Below are 13,617 nucleotides of genomic sequence, written 5' to 3'. Positions count from 1 at the left end.
GTTGTGTGGAAGATGAATGTATTTTTAGATTTCAAATACAATGATACGTGATTAATCCAAAAGTAAAACCTTTCTTTAAAGCCGCATGTCAGGAACCTGGTAGAGTGCTCACCTGGAATATGCAAACCCTTGGCTTCAGTCCCCAGCTCTGCATAAATGGGGCAGCTGGGCATAGTAGCACACACATAATCTCAGCACTCAGGAGGTGGAGGCGGGAACCTCAAAAGATTAAAGCCAGCCTGGACTACATTGAGACCTTGTCTCAAAACCGTTTTTTCCTGTGGCTGGGGAGATGACTCAGCAGTTAAGAACACTGGTTATTTTTCCAGTGGATCAGGGTTTGATTCCCAGTACCCACATGTCAGCCCACAGCTGTGTGTGACTTCAATCCTGGATACGGCACACATGCAGTGTACCGACATATGTGCAGGTAGAACACCCTTACATATGAAAATAGTTTAGATCATCTGACGAGTCGGTTTCAAAACACTTATAAAACTCTCCATAGCTTTTCAGAAAGTGCTGCTTTTGTAGATCTACGGCATTCTGATTTGCAAGAATGTTATTATGCTGGGATATAGCTTAGTGGCAGACCATGAGCTTCATAAGCTGGTCCAACTCACAGCTTTAAAACACAGAAGTTGTTGTGTTAGGGAGGCCCTTTGCTGTCGATAGATGAGACGTATTAAACTTTGTAGTAGTAGTTTGACTTATGAGACAGTTACTGTGAAGCAGACTTTTCCAAGTCCTTTTCAGCATCAGGCCCCTAAAATATCTATGTTACTCAAATACATAGAGCCAGAAAAAAATTATTTCACTGTTTAAATTATCTCTGGAGAACCCGATTGTGTTGAAATTGTTTATAAAGACATAAGGAACTAGTTTATGTCTAAGCTTAGGGTTTTTGTGTGTGCCATTAGGAAAACATTTGTTTCTGCAAAGATAATCACGAACATAAGTTAAAACACAAACATCTTCACATAGACGTGGTAACATTTGTCTGCAGTCCCTGTACTCAGGAGGCAGAGGCAGGTGGCTCTCTGTGAGTTCGAGGCCAGCTTGGTCTACAGAGTGAGTTCCAGGACAGTCATGGCTACACAGTGAAATCCTGTCTTCAAAAACCAGCACAGAGAGTCAGCTCAGTGGTTAAGAGCACCTGTTCTCGCAGAGGTCCCAAGTTCAGATGCCAGCACCCATATGGTGACTCACATCCTCCTTTAATTCCAGTGCCAGGTGATCTGTGCCCACTTCTGACCTCTGTGTGGGGATCAGGCATACATGTAACAAACAGACACACACATAGACAAAATAAATATATACATAAATAAATATTAAAAACAACAACAAAAATCCCTCACAGATTTCATAAGGATCTCTAGAGGTAGTTAAAGTCACAATACAGTCAATTCAAAGATGAGAGGTAATAAGAGAATTATTTTCCTCTTATATTTGATACTGCCTTGCTTTTATCCCTTATTTTACAAAGCTGTAAGGTCTGACAAAGATTTGGATGTCAAAGCATAGTTCTGCTTCCAAAAACTGAAATTCAAACAGAAATGAAGCTTTTAACCCACAGAAGTAATTGTTCACTAAGCTGCAAAAAATGATTTTCATCGGCATTCTATACATTTCTACTGTGAAAATTTTAAAGAATTCTATAAAATTAAGAGTGTGTCTCTGTGCACATACATGTATATGCATATATACACATGTACATATTCATAAATATATGTGTGTCTATAGTATTTGTTTAACCATGAAATAATTTGATATAGAAATACTGCTATATTTGTACATTAAAGTGAAAATTTTCTGAATTATTTATGTTGGAGTACTTTTGCTTTTATTTTTGTTTTTCAAGGCAGGATTTCTCTATGTAGCCTTGGCTATCCTAGAACTTGCTACATAGACCAGACTGGCCTCAAACTCTCAGATATCTGCCTGCCTCTACCTCCCTTGTGCTGGGATTAAAGATGTGCGCAACCTTGCCAGCTATCCATGTTTAAACTGAACACTAGTGTTTGCCTTTCTTTTTTGTTTTGTTTGGGGGACTTCTTGAAACAGGACCCACTGTGTCAGCCAGGCTGGCCTCTACACATGCTTCTTTTGCCCTCGCCTCTGGAGTGCTGGGATGCCAGATGTGCACCGCTGTCCTCAACTAGTGGGAAGTTCTCTGCTTTTCCTTTTTACTTAATATTTAGTTATTTTTAGTTTTTTTAAAGTATTTTGCAGAAATGCTACTTTATGCATGTGCACTATGTTTTAAACGGCGGTTGTGAGTCTGTTTATCGAATCCATTCTGATCAAACGCATGAATAGTTTGAATAACTGTAGAATCTTTGGCATTGTAGAAACATCAAGCTGGGTGCACCTTCCCTGACTCTTAGAGCAGTGGTTCTCAACTGATGTGTCATGACCCCTTTGGGGGTCAAACGATCCTTTCAGAGAGGTTGCCTAAGACTATTGGCAAACATATTTACATGATAATTCATAAGAGTAGCAAAAATAGACTTATGAACTAGCAATGAAAATAACGGCATGGTTGAAGATCACCACAACACAAGGAATGGCATTAGAGGGTCGCAGCATTGGGAAGATGAACCACGTTAGAGGTTGCAGCATTGGGAAGATTGGAACCACTGTCTTAGAGTCAGTCTGATCGGTTTTGTGCTCCCCTCACAAGTATAATAATCAGGTCCCAAACAGAAGCAGTGCATTAGCCAAGTCAACAGAGTACATAGAGCAAGAAAGAGACATATCCTAGAATGACATTTATATAAATTTTATATTAGATTTTATAATACTTTAAAGGTTAATGACATAGGCCAGTGGTTGAACGGTTATGTAATGTGGCGGCTTGGTTGAGAGTACTCCCTATATGTCCATATGTTTGATGCTTAGCTACTAGTGAGATCTGTTTGGGAAGGAGCAGGCCGTGTGGCCTTGTGGGAGGAAGTGTATTCCTGTGCGTGGGCCCAGTGTCTCCCTTTTCTGCCTGCTGCCTGTGGGCAGGATGTAAAGTTTTCAGGTACTGCCCAGTGCCATGACTGTCTGCTCCCTGCCACCATGATGGACTGACACTCAGAAAGTGTAAGCAAACCCTAGTTAAATGGCTTCTTTTATAACAGTGGCCTGTCAACTGTGTGCCATGGTGTCCTTCACAGCAATAGAACAGTAACAATGACACCTAATAGGTTCCTGATCCTAAGTTCAGCACCCAGTACTACACAATTAACAAAACAAAAGTCAGCTACGAAGTGCCAAACCAAGGTGTAGACGGACTAGACACAGTGACTTGACATGATGGAACCCATTGTCATCTGACTGCAGCCATTGTTCATGATTCTTCTACACTGGCTTACATATTACTACAACTTCAAACATATAATTCATCGTCTCCAGACTTTCTTCAGAGTCAATATCATCTGTTACAGATTTCAACAGACTCCTTAGTCAAGGGATTAGCACACTTCCTTCACTTGGAAAAGACAGTCTTGTAAGATCCAGTGACCTAAACTGATGGCTGGTAGTCTTCCTGAATTACAATCCCATGATCACAAGTTTAATTTATTTCCTTCAGTATCACAATCTGTGTGTCTCTCTGTGGGCCACACCACACACACACACACACACACACACCTGTATTTGCAGCTGTCACTCATGACTCGCTTTAAACATTCTAAGTTAAGAATTCTAAAGTTCTGGTAATGCCCCCCCATACTGAGAACTTGTGGAGTCCTGGACACACTGCATCATGAAGCTGAGAACCCTTACATGTGTGACAAGCAGTAATTTCAAAATTATTGGAAATGTATTAGTCCTTGTGTCTATGTTTTGTTTTTTCTCTCCTAGACTTAGTCTTGGTGAATTTCTGGAACTCTTCACTGACCATGAACTGTGTTTCCACTTCTGCTGGCCATAACTTGTGTCTTCCAGGAATCACTGACTTGATGTCTCCAGTGAGCTAAAACGGTATTCCAAGAATACAGGTTTGTTACTGAGCAGGGTGCAGCTTCCTATGAGTACAGAATTCTTTGCTAAATTTTTCATGTGTATGTATTTAATTAATATGCATATGTGCACATATGCACAGCACTCTCGTGGAGGTCAGGGGGCAATCCTCAGGAGTTCTTTCCTACCACCTTGTTGGATCTAGAGATCAAACTCCGTCCTCAGGTCTTCCTGTCGTCTAAAGTCTCCATGCCTTTCCAAAACATTACAACTGGATGCTAGTGTCCAAACACAGGAGGCTTGGGGACATTTCACATTTGCTCCATGGCAAAGCTGTCTCTAAACGCAGTCACATCCTGAAACTCTGGAAGTTTGTTCTTCAGTGTGAATGGAGTCGGGGTGAGGGACTCAGTCCCAGACCCTAACACGTAGATAGCTGTGGTAATTTGAATGGGTATGACCCCCATAGACTCATATGTAACTGCTTGGCACATAGAGAGTGGGCCTTGTTGAAGTAGGTGTGGTCTTGTTGGAGTAGATGTGGTCTTTCTGGAGGAAGTGTGGTCTTGCTGGAGGAGGTGTGGTCTTGCTGGAGGAGGTGTGGTCTTGTTGGAGGAGGTGTGGTCTTGTTGGAGGAGGTGTGGTCTTGTTGGAGGAGGTGTGGTCTTGTTGGAGGAGGTGTGGTCTTGTTGGAGAAAGTGAGTCACTGTGGAGGCAGGCTTTGAAGTCTTATAAACTCAAGTCTGGTCAGTAGGGCACACAGCCTCCTGCTACCTGCAGATAAAGATGTTGGACTCTCAACTCTTTCTCCAGCACTGTGTCTGCCTGGACACCACCATATTTCTCCATGATGACAATGGATTAAACCTCTGAACTGTAAGCCAGCCCCAGTTCAATGCTTTCCGTGATGAGAGTTGCTGTGGTCATGGTGTCTCTTCACAGCAACAGAAACCATAACTAAGACAATGACCATTTCTATGGCTGAATGAATCTTAAGGAATAAGAACTGTCTCTGTTGTTGGGGTAGAGGTGTCATTCCTGTGCTTGGGTACACTTGGGGCAGTAATGGAAGACAGGAGTTAAGTCAACTGCTGACTGCATAGGTAGATTAGTTAATGACCTTTAACAACAGCAATCAACTCACAATGGTAAGAAATCATTGTCACGTTTTTAATGAAGGGTCTTATGAAATGTACTGACTTTGAAAACCCAGCCAGAGGAGACAAAGGCGAAGGGTACCAGCAGGTACTGTGCTCTTAGGTAAGAGCACATAACTGCTGTCACTCAGCCCTGCAAGAGACAAACAAGGGTCTCAGTTTTTGAGGGGCTCCAAACCAGGGCACCTTGCTGGTGAGTTGTCATCGGCTAAAATCTACCCTTAGCCCGAATACTCCAGAGATACAAAGGTCAACCTTTTTAAAGGGGTTCAGCAGCAAGATTCCCTCTGGGGCACATGAGGAGGCAGAGGGGGATAGACCAGGCAGGGAAAACAAAAGCTTCAGCAGTCACCTTATTTATCACTATGGCAAACCTATAAATTATAGACATTTAATGGCATTATTCAAACTTTTCAGAGACTACAGAATATGGCATTTAAAACATTTAAGAACTTAAGACTTTTCATGACAGTGACACACATCTGCTCCTGGCAGCACCAAGTTACTTCAAAAGGATGATGGGCATTGAAGAGGCTCCTTAGGGAGTTGGCAAGCCATTTGGGCAAGAAATTGCTTTTGCCCTGACTGCTTTACTGGACATGCAGGATCCACAGAGAAATGACTACAGAACTTGCATAAAGGTGAGATGACCCTTTGGGGTCCCTGCTTCATGAAAGAGTCTGACAGACATTCTGCAGGATATAGAAAAAGTGACTGGCAAACTGCCAATATAGGCAGACCTGTCTTTTCCTGCTTCATGGAAAAGTTTGCTGGGTACTATGGGCCTGAAGGTTGAAGATGAATACCCCAATGGTACAGAAAAACTTTGGGTGACTGTCCAGGCAGAGAGATGCCTCTGTCAATTCTAGAGTTTTGGAAGTTGCTTACAATGCACTTCCTGTTTACTTAGGTAATATTATATCCTTCTGGAGTCTTTGCTGGAGTTGAAGAATAGATAGATAGTAATAATATAGTTTTCCTTAGTTATGATAAAAGATAAAGTAGATATAAATATAGTAACTGTAAGTTTTGCTTGATAACTGTTTTATTATATGTAATTTTACTATGTTAAAATTAAAAGCTTCCTATTTATTTAAACAGTAAAGGGGAGGTAATGTGGAAGTTCCCTCTGTGTGCTATGATTACCATTGATGAATAAAGAGACTGCTTTGGACCTATAGCAAGGCAGAACATAGGTAGACAGAGAATGACAGAACTGAATGCTGGGAGAAAGAAGGGCAGAATCAGAGACGCCATGGAGCCACCAGAGTCAGACATGCTGAATATTTGCTGGTAAGCCACTGTCACATGGCAATATACAGACTAATATAAATGATTAAATTAAGATGTGTTAGCCAATAACAAATTAGAACAAATGGGCCAACCAGTGTTTTAATTAATATAGTTTCTGTGTGATTATTTCTGTTCTGGGTGGCCGGGATGAACAAGCACCCTCCTCCTACACAAGAGCAACCTCATATGTAAAAGGGACACTACTAAAGCTTAAATCACTCATTAAACCACACACAGTAATAATGGGAGACTTCAACACCCTACTCCCACCACTAAACAGATCTGTCAGACAGAAAATTAACAGAGAAATAAGGGAACTAACAGATGTTATGACTCAAATGGACTTAACACACATCTATAAAATATTCCATCCAAATACAAAATATACCTTCTTCTCAGCATCTCATGGAACCTTCTCTAAAATTGACCACACACTCAATAACAAAGTAAACCTCAATAGAAACTAAAGAATTGGAATAACCCCCTGTATCTTTTTGGATCAAAATGGCTTAAAATTGAATTCAACAGCAACAGTAATTTCAGAAAGCTCCAAATCACGTGGAAATTAAACAATGCTCAACTACATCATCAATGGGTCAAGTAAGAAATAAAAGAAGAAATTAAAGACTTCCTAAAATTCAAAGAAAATGACCACACATCATACCCAAATTTATGGGATACAATGAAAGCAGTGTTAAGAGAAAAGTTCATAGCACTAAACACCTACATAAAGAAGTTCGGAAAATCTCACACAAGTGAGTTGACAGAGCACCTGAAAACTTTAGAACAAAAAGAAACAAGCTCACCCAGGAAGAGTAGATGGCAGTAAATAATCAAATTGAGAGCTGAAATCAACAAAGTAGGAACGAAAAAAAAACATACAAAAAATCAATAGAACAAAGAAGTGATTCCTCGAGAAAATCAACAAAATAGGCAAATCTTTACCCAACTAACAAAAAGGCAAAGAGAGAATACCCAAATTAACAAAATTAGAAATGAAAAAGGGGACATAATAACGGACACAGAAGAAGTTTAGAGAATCATTAGGTCATATTTTGAAAACCTGTACTTCACAAAACTGGAAAACTTAAAGGAAATGGACAATTTTCTGGGAAAATATTACTTACCAAAATCAAATCAAGACCAGAGAAGCAAATTAAAAAGACCTATAACTGCTAAAGAAATAGAAACAGTAATCAAAAGCCTACAAACAAACAAACAAACAAACAAATAAAAAAGCCCAGGGCCACATGGTTTCAGCACAGAATTCTACAAGATTTTCAAAGAGAACTAATACCAACACTCCTCAAATTGTTCCACACAATAGAAACAGAAGAAACATTGTGAAACCCTGAAAAGTCTGACAGGAATAGATGGCTCAGATGTCTAAGTTCTTCATCCAGAACAAGTTCAAGACTGCTGCCTGAGATGATCAAGACTCATAGGATACTTCAGTCAGGACTTGATCATAACTCTAAAGTTTCTTTAGGTCCCCATAAGATTATCAGCATCTCCAACCAGCTGGAAGTAGCCTGGAATACCAAACCCACATTCCCAAAAAATGGACTATGGATATTTTCCTTTTTTTTTACTTTAAAAAAAGAGGGGGGAAAGTAGTGTGGGAGAATTGTCTGTAATCTGTCAATTATGTTTTAAATAAAATGCTGATTGGCCAGGCAGAAAATATAGGCAGAAAAGCCAGACAGGAAGTAAAAATGATGGAATGAGAACAGGAGAATTCTGGGAAGGAGGAAGTTAATTACTCCCACTCCTGCCCAGACCACCAAAGCAGCAGGATGTGATCTGCCCCACTGAAAAAAGGTACTGAGCCACATGGCTAACATAGATCAAATAAATGGGTTAATCAAGATGTGAGAGTTAGCCAGTGAGAGGCTACAGCTAATGGGCCAATCAGCTTATAACTTATAGAGATTTCTGTGTTACTTCTTTGGGGCTTGCCGGCTGTGGGGTACCAGGTGGGACAGAAATCCAAACAAGCAGGCCCAGACCGTTCATTGTTACAACCCAACAAGTGGAAAGAAGAGAGTCCTTTTTCTTTAATGTAGGGAACACTTAAAATTTGCATATCATTCTTGTTCAGGGCCATGCTAATCTCTGTATTGTTACAGTTTTAGTATGTGTGAAGTAAGCACCAAAGAGATGTTATTACAGGCAAATATGACATAATAGATTGTTTTTATCATATTCATATGGCAGTGGAGTAGGGAGTATCATAAAGGCAAGGTTGGTTAGCAAGTGTCCTAGTCATTGTTCTGTGGGTGTGAAGAGACATCATGACCAAGGCAACTCATATTAAAAAAGCATTTAATTGGGGACTTGCTTACATTTTCAGAGGTTTAGTCCCTAACATCATGCAGGAAGCATGGTGACAGGCAGGCAGACTAAAGAAGTAGTTAAGAGTTCTACACCAAAGCCCATCCCCAGTGACACACTTCCTCCAACAAGGCCATACCTCCTAAGCCTTTCAAATAGTGTCACTCTTGATGATCAAGTTCAAATCTTGGAGCCTATAGAGGCCATTTTCTTTCAAGCTACCATCCACAAGGAAGTCTCTGACAGTCTACAAGAGGCCCATGGTCATAAAGATCCAACCAGGATTAAGGAATAGGAAGGCATAGTCTGCAGGTCAAGCAACCAGAATCTCATCGTGGAGAGAAGGAAGAATAAAGGAGGCTCCTTTGCTGAACCAGAGTTCACAGGCAAGAATCTGGGGACTTGGATTTAAGAAGATGAGGACAGCTCACTCAGGATACTGACATTTCTCTAAAAGTACACTTTAGGATTTCTAAATGGTCCGAAATTGTGGCATGGTCCAACTTTCTGGGGACAAAAGCAACTCAGAACTGAGGGAGGGGGTAATCCCTTCTCCCTATTGCCCACCCACTCCATAAGGAAAGGGTAATACCCAGTCCATACAGCCCACCCACTCTGTAAGGAGGAGGGAATCCCTTGTCCATACTGCTCACCCAATCCGTAAGGAGGGGGTAATCCCTTGTCCGTACTGTATATACAACATAATAAATATTTATAATCAGTAATATAAATATTATTATGGAGATGTAAATTTCTACCAACAGGCTTCCATAACAAGAAGCTGTGAAGTATTATCAACTATTGTCTATCTTTTTGTATGTCAGTGATATTTGTGTGTGATCTGTGTTCCTGTATCCAAGTGTGGGTGCATGCATGAGCAGGTCTGTGTGTGACCTGTACCCCTGTATCCAAGTGTGAGTGCATGCATGTGCAGGTCTGTGTGTGACCTGTACTTCTGTATCCGAGTATGGGTGCATGCATGTGCAGCTCTGTGTGTGACCTGTACTCCTGTATCCAAGTGTGGGTGCATGCATGTGCAGGTCTGTGTGTGACCTGTACTCCTGTATTCGAGTGTGGGTGCATGCATGCGCAGGTCTGTGTGTGACCTGTACTCCTGTATCCGAGTGTGGGTGCATGCATGTGCAGGTCTGTGTGTGACCTGTACCCCCGTATCTGAGTGTGAGTCAGGCATGTATAGGTCAGAATATAGCCTCAATGACAATCTTTGCCATTCACCTTTTAAAAAAATTAATTTTAGTATGTGCACGTGTGTGTGTGTGTGTGTGTGTCTGTGATTGTGCATACAAGCAGACCACAAGAGGACATTGGATGCCCTGGATCTGGAGACAGAACATCAACCTGCCTGACATGAGGGCTGGGAACAGAACTTGGTCCTCTACAAGAGCAGTACATACTCTTAATTACTGATCCTTCTCTCCCATCCTACTTCCCACATGTGTGAGTAAGGGCTTCTTGCTCTGTGCATCCCGAGTGCCAGGCTAACTGGTCCCCAAGCTTCTAAAGATTCCACTGCCTGTTCTCTCGTCTCACTATAAGAACCCAAGGATTAGGCCAATGCTACCACGTTCATCTTTATGTGTGTTCAGGGACCTGAACTCAGGTCCTTGCATTTGCACAGAGAGCCCATTACCCACTCAGCTAGCTACTCAGCCCCTAAACAAGTCTTTAAGACTTGGTATACATGTCAGCAGTGGTTGTACATGCCTTTAATCCCAGCACTCAGAAGGCAGAGACTCTGTGAGTTCAAAACCAGCCTGGTCTACAGAGCGAGTTCCAGAAAGGCTCCAAAGCTACAGAGAAACCCTGTCTCAAAAAATTGGTATACACACATGCACACACACACACACACACACACTAAATTAAATTTCCCAATCTTAAAATATGATTACGAAAACTACAGTCTCTTCCCAAAGCTAAAATTCTTTAAATCCTGAATAAATACAATATATAAGTAATGCAATATGTAATAATATAACAAGAGCTCATTATTAGAAATATTGGAGATTAACCATTATTGGAAAGAAACTAGGCCGTCAAACTTTCTTGGGGATTACTTATTCTTTTTATGGGGGGGGGGGAGATTACTTATTCTTGCACAAAAGTCAACTATCAAGGTCAAAATTTGCGCATGCACTCTCTCTCTCCCTTTCCCCTCTCTTCCTCTCTCTCTCCCCACATTAGGCACAGAGCAATGCGGTTGACTCAGTGTTCCTGTAACTTCAGATCTAGAGATTGTCACCCATTTGCTCTTCCAGAGACACACGGCCCTGATTTCAGAATACCTGTCACATCGTATCGCACTTTTTAAAAATGCCCATGACAGTGCAACCGAAAATTCAAATGGAATGAACTTGAGTGGGTCAGCAGCACCCTTCCTGTGATTTTCAGCTGATTTTTGAGGCCGACATTTCTATGCAAGGTGAGCAGCTATGCAAAGCCGAGCCCATCCCACAGAGGTAAAGTCCTCTTACCGGTGTCTATGATCATTCAGTTCAATGACGACACAGTGATGAGAATCCAATGTGAAGATGGCTGGAATAATTGGGTCAAGTCCACATCAGGTTGGTTCAGTGACCACACGCAAATGAGGCCATATTAAAACATTGTAACCGACTGCATTCTCCCTTGATAAAATGGGAATGAGGATGGTGGTCCTCCATCCATTTCAGAAGACACTAGCAAGTAAAATGCAAACCACTGATACAGGTGCAGATAAAAGTAAACAACACTGTGTAGTATAAACATAGGTGGAATTCTGTCCCAAACACCTGATCTCCAGTTCACTGCCTCCCATAAGAATAGTTCTAAAGCAGTAGCCAGTAACGGAAGCAGTACCGAGTCGGAATACTGGAGGTGAGGGATTACTTCTCATACTCTTGGCTTGGCTGGGTTGGGTAGGGTTCCTTCCGTTTGACAAGCCAAACCCAACCTCTTCCCTTCTCTGCTATGCTCCAGGCCAATAAGCAAGCTCCCTTGTCCTCTGGCTTCTACTAGATCTCACCAGCCAAGAACAAGAATGGGTGGAAAAGATCGGAGAAAGACCTGTTTCCACTCTGCCTGTGGGTAAGTCTAGCACAGGTCAGTGCTCTGCACACAGCCGCTCTTGCTCCATGTTCTAGTGACACGATACACAACTACTCCATGTGCCTTCTATGCTCCTTGCTGACATTTGTTGTGAACAGCCCCTCACTGAACTCTCTATTCACTAGATTTAATTTATCATGTTTTTATCTGGACTCCTAAACGAATTAGTCAGAAGTTCAGGATCTTTCGCAATTAGTGTTCATTCAAAAATGTTGTTGGACAGTAACAAAAAGTATGACTGATTTTTCTTTACCCTGTTATGGTTTCTTTGGCAAGTCTGAGTGGACTGCACCTGTGAGATTGTCTCTCAACTCTTCCTTAAGCTTAGGTGGCCTCACTTTTATTAAAATGACTTTTGGGTTATGTGCTGTCTTAAGGAGTAGAGAGCAAATAAGCAGCTTTGCCAGATTGACTCGAGTCGGACCTCTGTCATTCCACTGTAGTGTGTGTGTGAGAGAGAGAGACAGAGACAGAGAGAGACAGAGACAGAGAGACAGAGAGAGACACAGAGAGACAGACAGATAGAGATGAAACAAGTCTGGCTTTTGAGTTTAATTCTTTTTCATATTTGTGAGGTTTTCTTTAGTATTCCTGCTAGGATTTAAGTTACGGTTAGATTTAGACTTGGGCTGGTGTCTAAAGAAATAAGATTAGATACAAACTTAAAAATGGAGCTATGGGAGCATTAAATTTAAAGTTCATATGATTAGGGTTAGGAATAGAGATTGGTGTAACACTGGTACAGGGTATAGTCACTGTTAAAAAATGGTTTATATTAGTTATAGTCCTAGTTTTACACTGGGTTATGTGACCAGTTAGGGACATTTAATTCTTATTGAGAGACAGTTCCCCAGGACAATGGTACATGGTTTCTAACAATGTTTATTCTAGAGTGTCTTTTCAAGGGTGTTTATAAACAGCCTCAGGCAGGAAGCACATCTTTTCCTAATCAAGGCTGTAAGAAGAGACAAAGTCTCCCTCCAGGTTAGCTTATGGTTCTCTAGAGGAGACTGGAAATTCTAAGTATGCCCACTGTACCTGAAGCATGTAAGTGGCCTCTTCACATAAGCCTTCGGGACTTGAACACAAGGGCCACCGATGCAAGCATGCTCCCATTCGTTCTGACTGCCGTCTGATGAGTAAATGTGGCCTGTGTTTCATGTCTTCTGCTAACACCTAAGGACTGAGGAAGGTAAACGGCCAGCTTAAGCGTGGGTCCCCTTACTATTGCTGTAACAGAACTCCCGAGACAATTGACTACTAAGAGAAAGGAGTATTCTAGCTCGCCAACTACAAGGTTGATTGAAAGAACTTATAGATTTTAGGGCCTCTGGCATGGTTGTTAAGACAGTCACAGCAGGGTGCACAGGGGCCAAAAACAGTTGATTTCATGTTCAAGATACAAGGGGTGACAGGAAAGGGCCCATATGACAGCATGCTCCCATGGCCCTAAGGACCTACCACCTCCCCCAGTAGCACCACCCTAGAGACCAAGCCCTTCAACATATGGGCCTTTGGGAGACATCCGTCACTCAAACCATAGCAGCTTGCACACACAGTCCTAGCTCATGCCCTTCCAGGATTAGCTTCCATCCTGAAGTTGGGTCATGTTTGTATCAGGCCTGCTGCTTTTGACAACAGTAGCCACTTTCCCACAGGGCCATGAATGTTGCTAGGTAGCTTATTCTGGGTCTCTATCCTTCCATCTTCATTGATTAGAAGGCCGATAGCATTACATTGCTTCTCCAGTAGCAGCTACACTCACAGGAAGTGGTCA

The 13,617-nt window shown here is 41.8% G+C and overlaps 1 pseudogene; it reads right to left on the bottom strand.

The window, feature by feature from the left end:
* Positions 1-8,459: 8,459 nt before the first annotated feature.
* Positions 8,460-8,554, bottom strand: LOC130864226 (U6 spliceosomal RNA; annotated as a pseudogene).
* Positions 8,555-13,617: the final 5,063 nt, after the last annotated feature.

The sequence above is a fragment of the Chionomys nivalis genome, chromosome 21 (assembly GCF_950005125.1).
Source record: "Chionomys nivalis chromosome 21, mChiNiv1.1, whole genome shotgun sequence".
NCBI lineage: Eukaryota > Metazoa > Chordata > Mammalia > Rodentia > Cricetidae > Chionomys > Chionomys nivalis.
This window is presented reverse-complemented; position numbering and strand designations above follow the sequence as displayed.